A 15,090-nucleotide genomic window follows, 5' to 3' on the forward strand; every position below is an offset into this window, starting at 1 on the left:
CATCACTTGGGGAGTTAATGATGGCTCCCAGCTTGCAGCTGTCTGCAAACTTGGTCAGCCAGAGTCCCTCCATGTTGGCCTGGACTTCTGAGAAGTAGATGTCAAACAGGAGAGGACCCAGGGCCAATCGCTGTGGGACTCCACTTGTGACTGGTCAGCAATCTGACTTGGAGTCCACTACTTTCACACTGTGGGTTTTATCTGTGATACAGTTTGCAACCCACCTAACGATATAAGAGTTGATGCCTAGTTTGGTGAGTTTATCAATAATTCCTGAGTGAGGAATGGTATCAAAGGCCTTGGCCAGATTGAGGTAGGCTGTATGAACTGCCTTACCTTCATCCACAGCTCTGGTGACTGACTCAAAGAAGTCAACCAGGTTTAGCAGGCATGATTTACCTTTCACAAAACCAAATTGCATGGGCTCTAGAGTTTGGCAATTCCCTGTATCATTGTTAATTAGGTCCATGATGATGCACTCCATAGCCTTACATATCAGACTCACCAGGCTAATGGGGTGAAAGTTTCCAGGGTCTGTAGTCACTCCTCCTTTATGGAGAGGGATGACTGTAGCAGTGCACCATTCAGTAGGGAAAAAGCCTGAGGTGAGGCTGTGAGTGAAAAGGGCCCACAGATGTGGTGCCAGTTCACTTTGTAATTCATGTAGAACACAGCCAGGGATATTATTGGGTCCCATGGAAGCTGTATTCTTGGCGTTGGACAATGCAGCTTTAACCTGTGCTGCACTAATGCTAGGTGCCTGGCATTCTTCCAGTATCAAGATTGGTCATTTTGGGGGGGAGAGGGGTAAAGTTGGCACTGAAGCTGTCGGCCAGTATGTTCAGAGTCTGTTTGTAATGCCACATTGTCTGCATATGGCAGCTTTGTTGATGTGTCCTATCTAACCTGTTTGCTAATGCAATCTATCACCAGTATGAACAACAGTGAACTCAAAGCTGAAGCATTATGCACACCCACTCCCACTGGGAATCCCTCTATGACTCAAACACTGTTTGTACTTGTGTCATGCAGAGCATGCACTAATTCTACCAATGTCTCAGGGACTCTGAATGATCACAGGGCTGCCCAAATCAGCTTCTTGACACCTTGCCATATGCTTTCTCCAAGTCTAAGAATGATCAGCTGGATTTTTCCTCATCTCTAGCTTCTTGTCATCTATATGTCTCACTACAAACATTGAGTTGGATATGCTATATCCTGAACTGAATCCAAACTGCTCATCTCCCATTTTACCTTCTGTCTACTACTCTATATATTCATTTTTCAATAACAATCTCCAAAACCTTCATGCAGTGTGACAAGAGTTTAATAATTCTATACTGCCCATAGTTGTGAATGCCCCCTTTGTTGTTGAACACTGGCACTAGAATGCTTATTCTCCAGTCATCTGGGATATGCCTATATCTCCATAGTGCTATGAGTACCCTCAGGATCCATTTCTCCCCTAACTCACCCAACATCTTGATCATATCTACTGTGACCACATCTGAGCCTGCTACTTTCCTGAACTTCATTTTCCTTAGTGGTGTTCTAACTTCTTTTAGGGTGCACTCCTCTTTTCCTTTCACCATAGGCTGTGTCTGGTGCAGTACAGCTTCTGTGGAGTTGTTTTCATTCAGGAGCTGCTGAAAGTAGTCCTTCCATCTGCCTTTGATGTCTTGTGAATTGGTGAGCAGGTTGTTGCTGGGATCCCTTATGAAGGGTGCCTGATGACTACCTTCTTTAACTTTTTGTTTTTGCCTTGCAGTCTGATAGAGTTTCTTTATGTCATCTGCTGAGTCCATTTCCATAAGCTGGTAGAGTGCCTCTGATACCTTGTTCTTTGCTAGTGCATCTGCTGTCTTAGCCTCTGTGTTAGCCAACTAGTATTCCTTTTTAACCTGTTCTATATTTTATATCTTACACTTTTTTCCTGCATTGCTTCTTTTGTTGACTTCCTGGACTTTGCATTGCACCATCAGCTTTCCTTATGTACCTTGTTTCTATACCTGGTCTGGCCACATATCTGTTGTACAGTTCTCACACACGCTGTTTTGATGCACTACCATTCTTCTTCATTTCCTATTTCCTCATCTTCCTGAGGTGCTACAGCCCTGAATATTTCTGTGAAATGTTGTGCTTTGTCTCCTGTCAACTTCCAGGTTTTCAGTCTAGCCTGTGTTGACCTTAGAAACTTCTCTGACCACTGCTTGCAGCTGACTGTGGCAAACAGTGGTTTATGCTGTATGTCTCACTGCCAGCCCAGCTACCTAGAATTTTGTAAATAATTCTCCATGTCATTTGTGAATATTAATATGATTTATATAGAAGTGTGACAAAGGAGATACTGCCAGCCCAGCGCTCTGGAATTTTGTAAGTGGTTATGTGGCATTTGTGGATGCCAACATGCTTCATGCAATTGCTTGTGTTTTCACTATATCAGAACTGTATGTTATGTATGTATCAAACTGCTGCTACCACAGAAGTGTGTTTAAAGTACTGAGCTTAAAGGATGTAACCAAAGCATGTCCTGCTGGAAGAGAAAAGAAATTATATAAAGTATTGTGATTGCATAAATCTATATGTTTTACCAGTAGTAACTAGAACATACAAGGTTAACTTGCAAAACTTCAAGAACATAGTTGAAATTAAATTGTTTTATAATTTCCGGGCCATAAACAAATGATGTTATCTCTCAGTTTCAGTGCAGTAGCAGACATGATGTCTAGAGCTAGAAGTTTTTTGTATTGTCGTGAAAGAGAAGTAATTACTAGGTTTGAGATGTAGAAGTGTTTTATTGTTTTATGACTTCCAGGATCTACAAACATCAGAAAGATATGTATTTTTCACAGAGAGATGCTAAAACTCTGATAGTTTCTGACAAAGGGGGTTTAGCTGGAGAACTAAAAATCAGGTGACAAAAAGTGATGTCATCCAAGCTAAACCAGCAGTAACATTTGATATCAATTTAAGAACTCTCTCAGAGAGAGAGATGGGCATTTTGTATCTGTCTTTTGACCTGACAACAACATCAGCTAGAAGATTCATTCACCACACTTGCTTTGGTGTAAGTTTCTAGGGCTCTTTTAGATTCAGATAGGAATATAGTAAAGTATAGCTTACATGTTTTCTTTATTTATTTGAGACTGTACTGCAATGTTGTTTTATATATTTTTATTTATTTAACATTTGTTAAATAAATAAATAAAATAATAAATAGTTTCTGTGATTTTGAACTCTGATGTAACTGATTACTTACTAAGTATTGTCTTGTTCTTTTATTATTTATTATTAAATAAACCTTTTAATTGTGACTGGTCTGTTTAAAGATATTTAAGCTCTTAGAGTACTTGCAGATCTATTTAGTGACACTGTACAGGCCACTCCTAAATAGCCATGCTCTTGGTCAGACTACCATTTGGATTAATAGTAACATTATACTGTAGGATTGGACACCCTTTGCTAAGGGCCTTAAAGTAGCTGATAAGAGTTGGCTGGTGGCAGTGAACACTACCTTATAGTCTGGGCAGAAGGGGGCATAGCTAGTAAACCTGTGCCAGTCTTTCCCAGGTGTGTTTGTATGTGTTTGTATATAAATCAAATCTCAAGGAGTGTGTCACCTACTTGGGCAGGGATACAAAGCACGGGACAGAGAGGGTACTAGAGATCTTGGTTTGTCCATTGGTTTGGCCACTCAGCTGAGATCTCAACCCTATGGCTGTGCCAGTGGGAAGTCTTAATGGGGATCTGGAAAAAGAGGGAGAAACCAGCCCCAAGACTGACTGTGATCTCTGTGTCCTCTTAAGGGAGAGTGCACTTTACTGTGTGTGTATTTGTCTTCCTCCCAGTGTGTACATTCCCCATTGTTTGCCAATGGTGAGGACTGAGACTCCTTGATTACTGGGCCAGTGCAGGGGTGACACACTGTAGGTCAACTGTTTCACTGTGGATGACCTTGCAGTTGCTGATTGTACCCCAATGCTGTTTCCTTACTAGAAGGAAGCTAACCTGAGTTGCATGTTGACCATTCTTGGATATGATCTTGTGACTGTTTCTCTTACTGAACCATGTGTTCAGCAAACATGGACATTTAAAAGGATCAGTCTACTCTGAATCATAAAAGGAGGAAGGAATATCCCTACTGGTGTAGTTATTTCTCTGTTTAGTACTGGGGTATACAATTTCTAAACTTCTGAATGAGACACTCCATGGCCTTTTCTCAGGAAGAAAAGAGGCAGATAAGCTTCCAAACTTAGTTGGAAACAAACTATTAATCAACCATCCTATTTTAGAGTAGATAAAGCCTGATGAATTCCTATAAAGTCAAAAATGTTCAGAATGACTCTCCTGCTGGGCAGTCCAAAGCACAAACAATTATTATTGCCTGCAGGGGAAAAGCTACAGCTCCACCCATGTGGTAACAATGCCCCTTGTACATGCTAAATAACATTCTAATTTTTTCAATCTAGGTGTGTGACCACTAGGGAAAATAAATCTTCATTTCAGCATAGCAGAGTTGATGCTGGCATCTTTTGAATGTATGGAGTTCATTGTAGCACAATCATATGACTCCCACTGCAGAATGGAGGGGACAAACTGGAGATCATGCCAAAGAGTACTTCTCATTACCTAGTGCACAATGCTATAAAACTGTGGTGGATCAGGTTGAATAGGGCAGGGGTCATTCTCATTGCCATAAGCTGACAAAGCATGGTTCATCAGAGTGAGTTTTCTCTGGGTGCCCCCAACAGCCTTTTAAGCTTACATTCTCAGTATCATATAGGTGGCATATCGCCCTCACATGCACCACACCAGGTATCTCAGAAGAGGTTACTATCAGATATGATATACTAGATTGCTGTTATGCAGTGGTAATGTAAATATTTAGTTTCATTTAATTTACTAGTAGTTTATAAGTGGTATCACTAGGCTCACATATACCAACACATAACATTTAGACGACATATTTGAAGATTAAATGATATATTTCTAAAAGAAGACAATAACAGATAACCTCATTAAGTACCCATTCCTGCACATCTGTTTTTTTTTAATTAATAGTGCAAAATCCCACAAACAAAATGCTTATTTTGAACTATTATTTGTCATTTTTAATAAAGGGGTTACCTACCACCTTCTTTTGTTTTGCAGGACAGTCCCTGTTTGGACAATTGCATCCTGGGGAGAAATATCAAAATGACAAATGCTCTTCTATAATTGTTGCAGAAAACAGTGAATTGGTATCGGAGGCAACATAATATGTAAGAAACAATAGGAAAATCTACAATTATACAGCACTTAGATTTATTTTTGCAGAACAATAATTCCAGTCCTTTGTACTGACTATTAGTAGTTTGCCCTGGAAAATCAAATATTTCTATAAACAAATGTGCATTTCAAAGATAGCAGCCTTTTTCTAGTCTGGGTTACTGACATGCGTGCAAGTGGAGACTGCGGTATTAATCTCAGTTTTCAAGGATGAAATGCATTAGTAAATCATAGTTTAATCCTTTATAATATACTGTCAACTCTCCCTTGATAACAATAAGCCTGTAAGTAAACCATCTGTTATTTATATGGGTCTACTTTTAAATCCCATTTTACCAGTAGACCGAACTACAAGAGATCGAGACCATAAACTGGAAAGGTCAATTACCTGAAAGTTTACAAGGTCAAGTCCTACAATACCAAACACTATGGGTTCCTGACCCAGAGACTCCCCAGACTCTGTAATAGACTGTCCATACATGTCAAGCAGGTCCCCTCTTTGGCCCTCTTCAAAAGGAACCTTGATGATTGGATGGAAGATAGGAAATTCACCATGGGGATCATGTTAGTTGCCCTGCTAGACAGGAATCCAGGGAAGTAAATATTGTGGGAAGTAATAGTCAGGGAATTGTTATGGCTAGGCGTGTTTCTATAGGCCCTAGGGACGATAGCCTAGTACCAACCTATCAACCTATGAAAACTGTAAAGCAAAGGGGAAGTTCCTACCCTCCACCGATGCAAAACTTCAACTTTTTTATTTCCTATGCTTTTGCAGGAAGGCTGTGCCCCCCTCCACCCCCCACAAATTAAATACACCAACTCCCAGGTTATGCTACATTGAGGAAAAGGATAAACTATGAATACACTATGTTATGCCTATGTTATTATGAGCAAGGAACTTTCTTAATTGCTCACCACTAACCAAAAATACAGTAACAGCTGAACCTCTGCATCTACTGTATGTACTTATACTTTAATGGTCCGTTCTAAATCAAACATATACCTTTCAATTATTAGCACCTGTTTTTGTTTTTTAAAGTTTAGAGTTCCAAAAACTTTACCAGCAACGTAGCATCTGCCATATTTTTTGTGTGTTTAGTGTAAAATCATAAAGTGACAATTCAGTAGTTAACCAAATGCCATTTAACTTTTACAATATATTTTAGTATTATGGGACTTAATCTTGTAAACTTTCAGGAAATTGACTTTTTGAGTTTATGGTCTTGGTCTTTTGTAGTTCAGTCTACTGGTAATACGGGGTTTAAAAGTAGACCTATATATATATATATATATATATATATATATATATATATATATATATAGGGGGCATAGCCCCCCACCTATTTTAAATGTTTTAAACCATAGACATGTATATTGACAAGTGCAATGAACAACTCTTTCCACAAGACAATATAAACTCAAACTTGTGTGAGAAGCATCAAGGTAGTACCACTCAATGTATTCTGAGGTGTACAGGGATAAAACCCTGAAAGTAACCTTTAACCCAGGTGCAGTTACTGACACAGGCACTGGAGTATCTGTTGAAGAATAGTGGAAATGACTAATCCCAACTGATCCATGTTCATGTTTGAGAGAGTGTGTGTGTGTGTGTGTGTGTGTGTGTGTGTGTGTGTGAGCAGAAGGAAGGTACAGGTGTGTGTGTGTGTGCATGTGTGTGTGTGTGTGTGGGGTGAGGGTAATCAGTTCAGCCTGTTGCAATGCTGGCACCTACCAGAGATGGAGCTGTGCTACATGAAACATGAGCATTTGCCTAGTAGTGCAAGCATGAGGATGAACGCAGTGAAAAGCACAACAGGCCTTCACCTGTGAAAGAATGCATGTCAGACACCAAAGTGAGATTAGGGCCAGAGAAATCCTTCATGATAGTCTGGAATATATTCTTGCTGCAACCAGGTGTAGACCTAGTAATGGGAAATGAAACTGCATGGTTGAAGCAGGGCTGGAGGGTCAACAGACATGGAGCAAAAAACAGATAGAAAGAAGACGGTAATTTTCACACTTTATTTCTGCAGGAATGAACACTATGTCTGGCTCACTGACTTTCAGCTCCAAAAAACAGATTTTATCCTCACAGCTGCGTTTTTTTTTTTTGGTCAGAGATGTTGTGGAGATAATTGAAAATGCTACAACACATCAATGAATTCATGCTTCATGAAAACAGTTATGGCTATCATAAATTGGGAAATATTGTCCATAGACTGATTTCAGTGGTGCCACAACATGCCCATCAAGCAACTGAATGCTTTGAAGAAAAATCCCTTGCTTTTGAAACTGAAAAGAAGGAGAGAGAGAGAGAAAAAGAGTGTGTGTGTGTCAATGAAGGAAACGTAAAGAAACACCAAGCTATAGGCAGCTCCTTCACATGAATATATATGTGTGTTATTTATTTATTTGAAGGAAATGTGAGATCCAATATGACTGCTGATTTATTTCAGAATCCATCAATGCAGTAGTGTTGAGATAATTCTGATACTGTATGAGCATCCATGATTGTTATTTTTTTCTTTAATGCAGCAGGATGGCACTTATCAGACTGAGATTTTAGTAGCTATGAGTTCAGTTAACAGGGGTGTAAAGTGGTGCACTTTTCATTAATTGCTTGTAGCAAGAGGTGATAAATATGTTTATTTTTGTCATCAAGGTTTTGACATCCTTTAAATTTGCTCAAGGTATGCCTCTTTTCTGAAACATTAATATACCTAATATAAATGGTAAAGCAGTCACCTGGAGTAAGCCAGGGTAAAGTGCTTATCAGGTCTGCTCCGCCACATGACCAGCCACGGTTAGATGGGCATGAGGTGATACAAGGTTATTTCTCCGTAACTCAGTAAAAATGTTATTCTTTCCTATTATAATCTGTTTTGGTTGAGTGCAATCTGCAGGTTGCATCCATTATATACCAAGGAGATGAAGTATTAGGTCTTATATAGTAATTTACAGGGTTCTTGTGTCGCAATAAATATTTTTTTCTTATATATTCTGTGCAGCCCTCATAAACCGCATCCTGTCTTGTGTATATGCATGAATTAGTTTAGCCCTCCCCATGTGTGAAAACCTGCATTAATTTATAGCAGCATACACCACATCCAATGCAGCCTATTATGACATGATGTAGCCTTTCTAATCCCTATACTTTCCACTGAGCTCTTAAATTGGTGCATGTTAGTACACTGGTAATGTTAATAGACACTCTCTAGCTCATTACTGTTTTCTCCTATCACCTCTCCCCTCCTGTACTGTCATATTTTCCATAGCATGGCCATAAAACTTGCCAAGGCTCTGTAGTGCCATCCCTAACTAACACAGGTTATATAACTAAAGCGTGACTAGCCCTTAAAGTATTTTGTGCCCTTGGTCAGCTTCGGGCATACAAGGAAAATGTTAGGATACACCATGAGCAAATCATGAGAGTCATTAACATAAGTTCTGGGATTACATAATCTATCACTTGTGATCTAGACTGTGTGTGGCAGTAACTTCTGTGTTTTTCCGTACAATATTCAGCTGCATCTGCTCTCCTACTTCTTATTCATTTGAAGGTCTTCCTGTATGCAGTGATTAGGTCAGCAAGAATGCTGTGAGGACCTCTGCAATGTTGCCACAATCGTTTGCTCCCCCGCTGTAATAACTTCTTTAATTCTGTTTGTGTTTGAAAAGTGTTTCAAGTGACAGCTGTGATGTCGTACAAGTAAGCAGTAATGGAGACTGATTGGAACCAGACCACATGGGAAAGGTCCATTTATGGAAACCGACTTGGAGATTCTGTGGTGGAGAGCGATAAAATACATGGGAAAGGAGTATTCTTTGTATAAACTGGCACAGCCTGTGTTTCACCTTTAAAGCAATAAATTATGCAAAAACACATCAAATGAGTACATAGAATGTGCATATGTGGCCATTGTGATGTACTTGAAGTGTTGCAAAAAGGGGAGTATTACATATGTGAGTGCAGTATACACATTCTATTATGAAATAACAAACAGATAGGTATACACACACACACACACACACACACACACACACACACACACACACACACACACACACACACTACATGCACCTTTTATCAGCAGTTCAAGTGAAGGTATTAAGCACAAGGAGGCTGTAGCTTTTGTTTAGTTAAAGTATATCATCCAACAGGCAACGTAGCTCTATGCATATGTATATGCATTTATCTGTCCTAGTCTTCACACTACTTTTAAGCATTCTGTTATTACTTTGTATTTAGAAAGATATGATGAAAAGAGTTATTATAGAAAAGTGTAAATACAAGTTATAAGGCGTATAATTCCCTCATATCTATCCCAGGCTCTTACAAAGGTCTTGCAAAATGTAGCATGTAGGAGTACTTTGCGACCTAGACAGGAGCCATTCAGTTATCAGATTAACATTTAAATTTTTTGAAATCTCATGATTCAATAAAAAATAATTAGAAAGTGATTCATAAAAATGTCTGAATGAAAGTAATGTGTTATAATCACAACAAATAAAAACAAAAGTCATTTTTGTTGTGTAGCGGATAAAGGCCTGACTATAGCATAGTTGACCCAGGTTTGATTAGAAGCTCTGGTGACTGATGAAGCAGCAAGGTAGGATAGGTGTGCTCATCCTGGGGAAAAGGTGTTTGTCGATGATGCTAATCCTAAGGGAAGGTGTGTCCAAAGAGGGAAGTTACCCTTGGACATGTGTCAATGAGAGAAGGGAAGTGGTCAAGGAGAGTGGGTAGGTTTTTTTTTATATATATATATATATATATATATATATATATATATATATATATATAGATATATAGATATATATATATACACACACACACACACACACACACACACACACACACACACACACACACACACACACAAATGTCTAGAAGATGGGCAACAGCTCCGCCTAGGATACCTTCAGGCTCCTCACTGGCCCCATCAAAATTTTTTGCATAGGACCAGAGGGTGAAATTTGAAGTGTCGGCAGACCCAGTGTAGTGCAGGGGGCTTTGGGGCAACTGCCAGAATGACAGTAAGAGAGGAGAGAAAAACAATTAAAAAAATCATCCGAACTTCAGGCTTTGTTGTCATTACTTGTCTGTATGACAACTTGTCATATTGGCAAATAATGTAATTCTTATTCTCTTTCCCTTTCAACTAAAGCTATAGCTTCCAGTTAAATATGATTGTCTGCATATTTTTTAAACTCTTCAGTTTAAAGTGTGTAAATCTGCTCTGTGTAATAAAAATAAGGGGTTAAAGCAACAGACTGAAGTGACTCATGCTCTGAGTACAAGGAACTAAAACAAATGTGTTTTTACACAAAGAAAACTGTTCCTTAAAGCTTGTTTCCTGGATTACCAGCCGAAAAGACATGTCATGCAGGACAGTTACCTGTATAACAAATAAGGTGTACCTTGCACTTACTCATTTTAATCAATAATTTATTTACATTATGTAGAACATGCCAGTGTTTACAGCTACTGTGTGAAATGGGAATGAAATACTTTAAAAAATAAATGTAATGCATAAAATAGGGATAGGAAACCCCTATCACTAATGCCAAACAATTGTACTCAAGTATGTTTTATTTGACACGACTGGTAGCGAAATGAGGGGAGATAGGCTTACTTTTTTAATATTACATTTTTGTCAGAATGTTTTGCAAGCTTGAAAACAATGATTGACTGTATTTAATGGCAAGTATAGTAAAAAGTATCTAACATAGAAGTGCCAATCCAATTATCACAAGTATCACCTACTGAAGTTTGTTTGACTGGCACCTGAATATATTGCAGCAGAAGTCTTGATATTTTAGGCTTTCTGTTCAAAAAAGATTGTTTGACCTTAGCATAAATACTTATAATAAAATGCAAAATAATTCAGGCTGAGGAAGGCAACAGGAACTGTTCAGGTATCTCGTACTTCCATTTTCATATTGCTTTCAAAATGTTTTTTATATTTCTAAAGATTCATGCAGAAGTCATTAAGGATTCAAATAATTACTAGATTTGAACACTGTAACTGGTAAACGGAAACATTTACTTGTAAACGTTGCATCAGAGAAGCCTCTGTTGTGAAAGAGACAAACAATGTCAGCTTAACTCATTTACCTCTGCTTTTGTTCTCTGCTTCACAGCTCTAAAATCCAGAGTACAGTCCTGACCTTTAGTCACTCTCTGTGTGGAAGTTTGCAAAATCCTCTTGTATCTGCATGTTTTTTCTTTGGGAGCTCCAGTTTCCTCCCACTTCCAAAAACATGCTGCCTGATCAGCTAAATTAAACTCTTCATGTATATGTTGCACTGGTGGCACATGGGAGGGTTGAAAACAGCACTAGAAGCAGCATTTCACTTACTTGGTTAACAAATAAATGATTTGAAATTGCAATTGTTTGTTAACCTAAGCATTTCACCCACCCCTTTAAAAGGTGCAGACTGAAAGCTCTACCACTATAGACTTCCCTGATACAGCTAAGCGGATTACAGTCTCACCACCCCAGGGGCTTGCACTGCCATCCAAGACCTGATTAAGTGATAGCACTTGGATGTTATTTAATCCCAAGATGAGTGTTTTGCCTATCAGTATGTTCTCAAGTTCAAAGAATGAAGGTAAAACCTGCAATATCATTCATTATCTACAGTACCTGCCTCTGATACTGGTTTTCCTCCACCTCATTTAGTGCAAACTGGACAAGGTCCTGTCTGGTCACATCCAGCATATCAGTGCTGAACTTCTTGGCTGCAGTTTTCCATAAGAAATTATTGCAATTGCAGTAAGCATGTTCTAGCAACAATTTCTTTAATCTGAAAAATTTCCTTTCTTTTTTGTATTTATGTGAGCAAGGAGATGGAGTGTATAGGTTTGGGGGTGTTATTGCCCATATATTGGATGCATGTGGCTTGGTCTAAAAAGAAAAAAAAAAGACCCCTTTAATTTTTTTTCATTGGGTTAACTCCCTGACCATTTGGAATCAGTGTGTTTTTTCATTGCCAAATTTTAATTCAACAAGTAATAGTGGAAACTCTGACAGATTATGAGTGCCATCTTGTGGTACTGACTGCTTAACTTTATTGGGGTTCAATTTAGCACTAGATAACTCCTGCTGGTCTCATTAGGAAGTAGAGCCATCACTGGACTCTCAGTTATTCACATACTGGTCATTGTTTTGATGGCCCAAGTCTATTCCCAAACCATCCAAACACTGCATTTCTAAGTTCGTATTGACATTCTAAATTTTTTGTAATTGTTTGCTTTATGTTCACAGAATTAGCTATTTTCATAATTGAGGTAGTGCTGCGGAGTGACAGTTTACAGTTATGTATTGCAGAGCTTGTGATCCCCTGTTTATTTCCTGGTTGAAGTGCTTTCTGTTTGGAGTTTGCATGTTTTGTCTGTGTTAGCAGGGTTTCTGCTGGGGTCACTAGTTTCTTGCTATAACCTGACAACATGCTCGGAAGTTAGTTTGTGACATTATCTTGTCCCTAGGTATGCATGTGAGTGTGGCTGTCTAAAGATGTACACTGAATGGTCTGTTCCTACTTGATGGCACAGGTTTCAGTCCCCAAACCCCTGAATTTGTAGAAAGTGCCCACAGGAAATTGATAAGTGTATGTATGGAGAGAAAACTGGATGGCTAGATTTTATCAAACTAGGCTGTCTAGCTGTGCCAATTCCATTTTCAGAGGGAGAAAAGCCCTAATATAACATTAAGTTTACAACAATAAAATTAATTTGAAAACTGCAAAGGATAAAGTATCACTTATACATAATCAATTTGTATTTTGTTATATTTTTTCATTGATCTTGCAAGAAACTAGTCCATTTCAGACCTTTTGCAGTCACAACCTGTGCCGTAAGAATGAAGAGCAAATGCATTATATATAGCTGGTTTAGATTACCCAATCAATGAAAATTTTGTGAGGTATGAGAAAACTGGAGTACTGAAAAAGTACCCACATAGACCTGGGAAGAATATGCAAAGTCCACACAGACAGTTATGGCAGGTCAGAATGAATTCCCTAGTCCAAAATCTGTGAGGCAAACATCTTAATAATGAGCCATTGTGTTGCCCAACTGCAGATTAAGTAAAGGAAAATGACAACACTGTCAGATAGACTAGAAGGGCAAATAACTGTAACAAAATGAAAAATATATGTTAGAAATGACTTTATCATCTCCAATGAAATAAATGATTACAGTAGAAGGCAATTTAGATGTCTGCAGATTGAGTGGGATGACAGAAGGACGAATTAGGAGAAAGTATTACTAAAGGAGTAATAATAGGAGATGGTTTATAGATACTTTCAATAAATATAACACAGTTTAAGGTTTTGTTAGAAAATGTCATTTGGTTTAGTAGACTACTTAATGATATGGCTCGGAAGTGCATTGATAAAAACTTTGTAATGTTCCAATTATGGTCCGGATTTGCATTTTATTACATATGATTGCAGTGTGTTCATAAATGCAGATGGGATTTGAATTTTTTTCCTCCTTTCCCTGCAGTTGTCCCACTAAAGTTATTATATTTGAGTAAGGGAGCATGGTGGCAAAGTTCTCATGTATAGGTACTGCAGAAGAACACCTACAAAACATGATTTATGTTGATTTCAATGTAGGTTTGACAAAACTGCATTTTATATTTAAAGGAACATTTTATATTATTTGAATTTGATAGATCAAATATCATTGTAAAGGACTTTGATTTATCAAAGCAAATCCTAATATTATAAGCCTACAGCTATCAAATAAAAGACAGAATTTCCAACACTCATGGGAATGTATTTTTCATTTTTTAGCACAGTCCCCAATACTGAACATCATTCCTTGCTCTCTTGTCCACTCTAGGAACACGTATGCTCCCCTAGGTGAAATCCCGTCAGCTTATTAATTACCTTGGGCAACAGGGACAGTGAGCTGTCATCTGCATTATGGAAGACAGAGACTTTTACATTAAGCTGAATCTTCCCTTTGTGCATGCCTATTCAAGTCCAAAGGATTATCTTGTGGTGGGCTTTTGTGATGTATGTCCACACTGTGGTGTGCAACATAAGCAACTCCATCAGGGAATGAACCACAGAGAGTAAGTCTAGGCACATGCTATTCACCCCCTCCCTAGAAGAAAGGCAGCTGTCTAGGCTTTTATCACTACTCCCCTCTCCCATACTACCATATACGTGGGATGCTAATCAAACTGAGTCACCTGGGTCATAGTCAGTGCTTTATTCCTCTTACACTAAGTGGAACTGGACTCATGGAAATTGAGATAGACCCTTATCAGTTTTGTTACCTGAAATTTTAGATAATATTACAAAATAATTTACAAAATATAAATAAAGGATGCGTTAACTAAGAAACATTTTCAGGACATTCCTGTAGAGGTACATTTGATAGTACAGGGAACAGAAACTAACCTAGAATTTCACAAGTGTTACGTTTTATGATGGAATGCTAGCCATTTCTAGCAATAACAAATGTTGATAAGTATTGGAATTATTTTCTAAAAGAAGATTTAAACTTTTTGTGAAAAGGGTTGTGTCTTATGGGGCACTCATATAGTTGTTCCTTGGATAGTGAGAAAACCTGTACTGAAAGAGTCCCAGAAGGAGAGTCTGGTGACAAAGAGATGAAGGGTATGTGTAAAATTTGTGTGTTATATCAGATGGAATAGAAAATGCTTAGACAAACATAGCTACACCCACTGAATTTCCAGGTGGGTAATGGAAGAATATGTACATTAATTTGGAAAACCATTCAAGAATAAATTATTCACGATGGTGGTGACCGCATATTCAAAGTCAAAATATATTTTGGTA

The sequence above is a fragment of the Protopterus annectens genome, chromosome 10.part0 (assembly GCF_019279795.1).
Source record: "Protopterus annectens isolate FY-2018-M chromosome 10.part0, PAN1.0, whole genome shotgun sequence".
In the NCBI taxonomy this organism is placed as follows: domain Eukaryota; kingdom Metazoa; phylum Chordata; order Ceratodontiformes; family Protopteridae; genus Protopterus; species Protopterus annectens.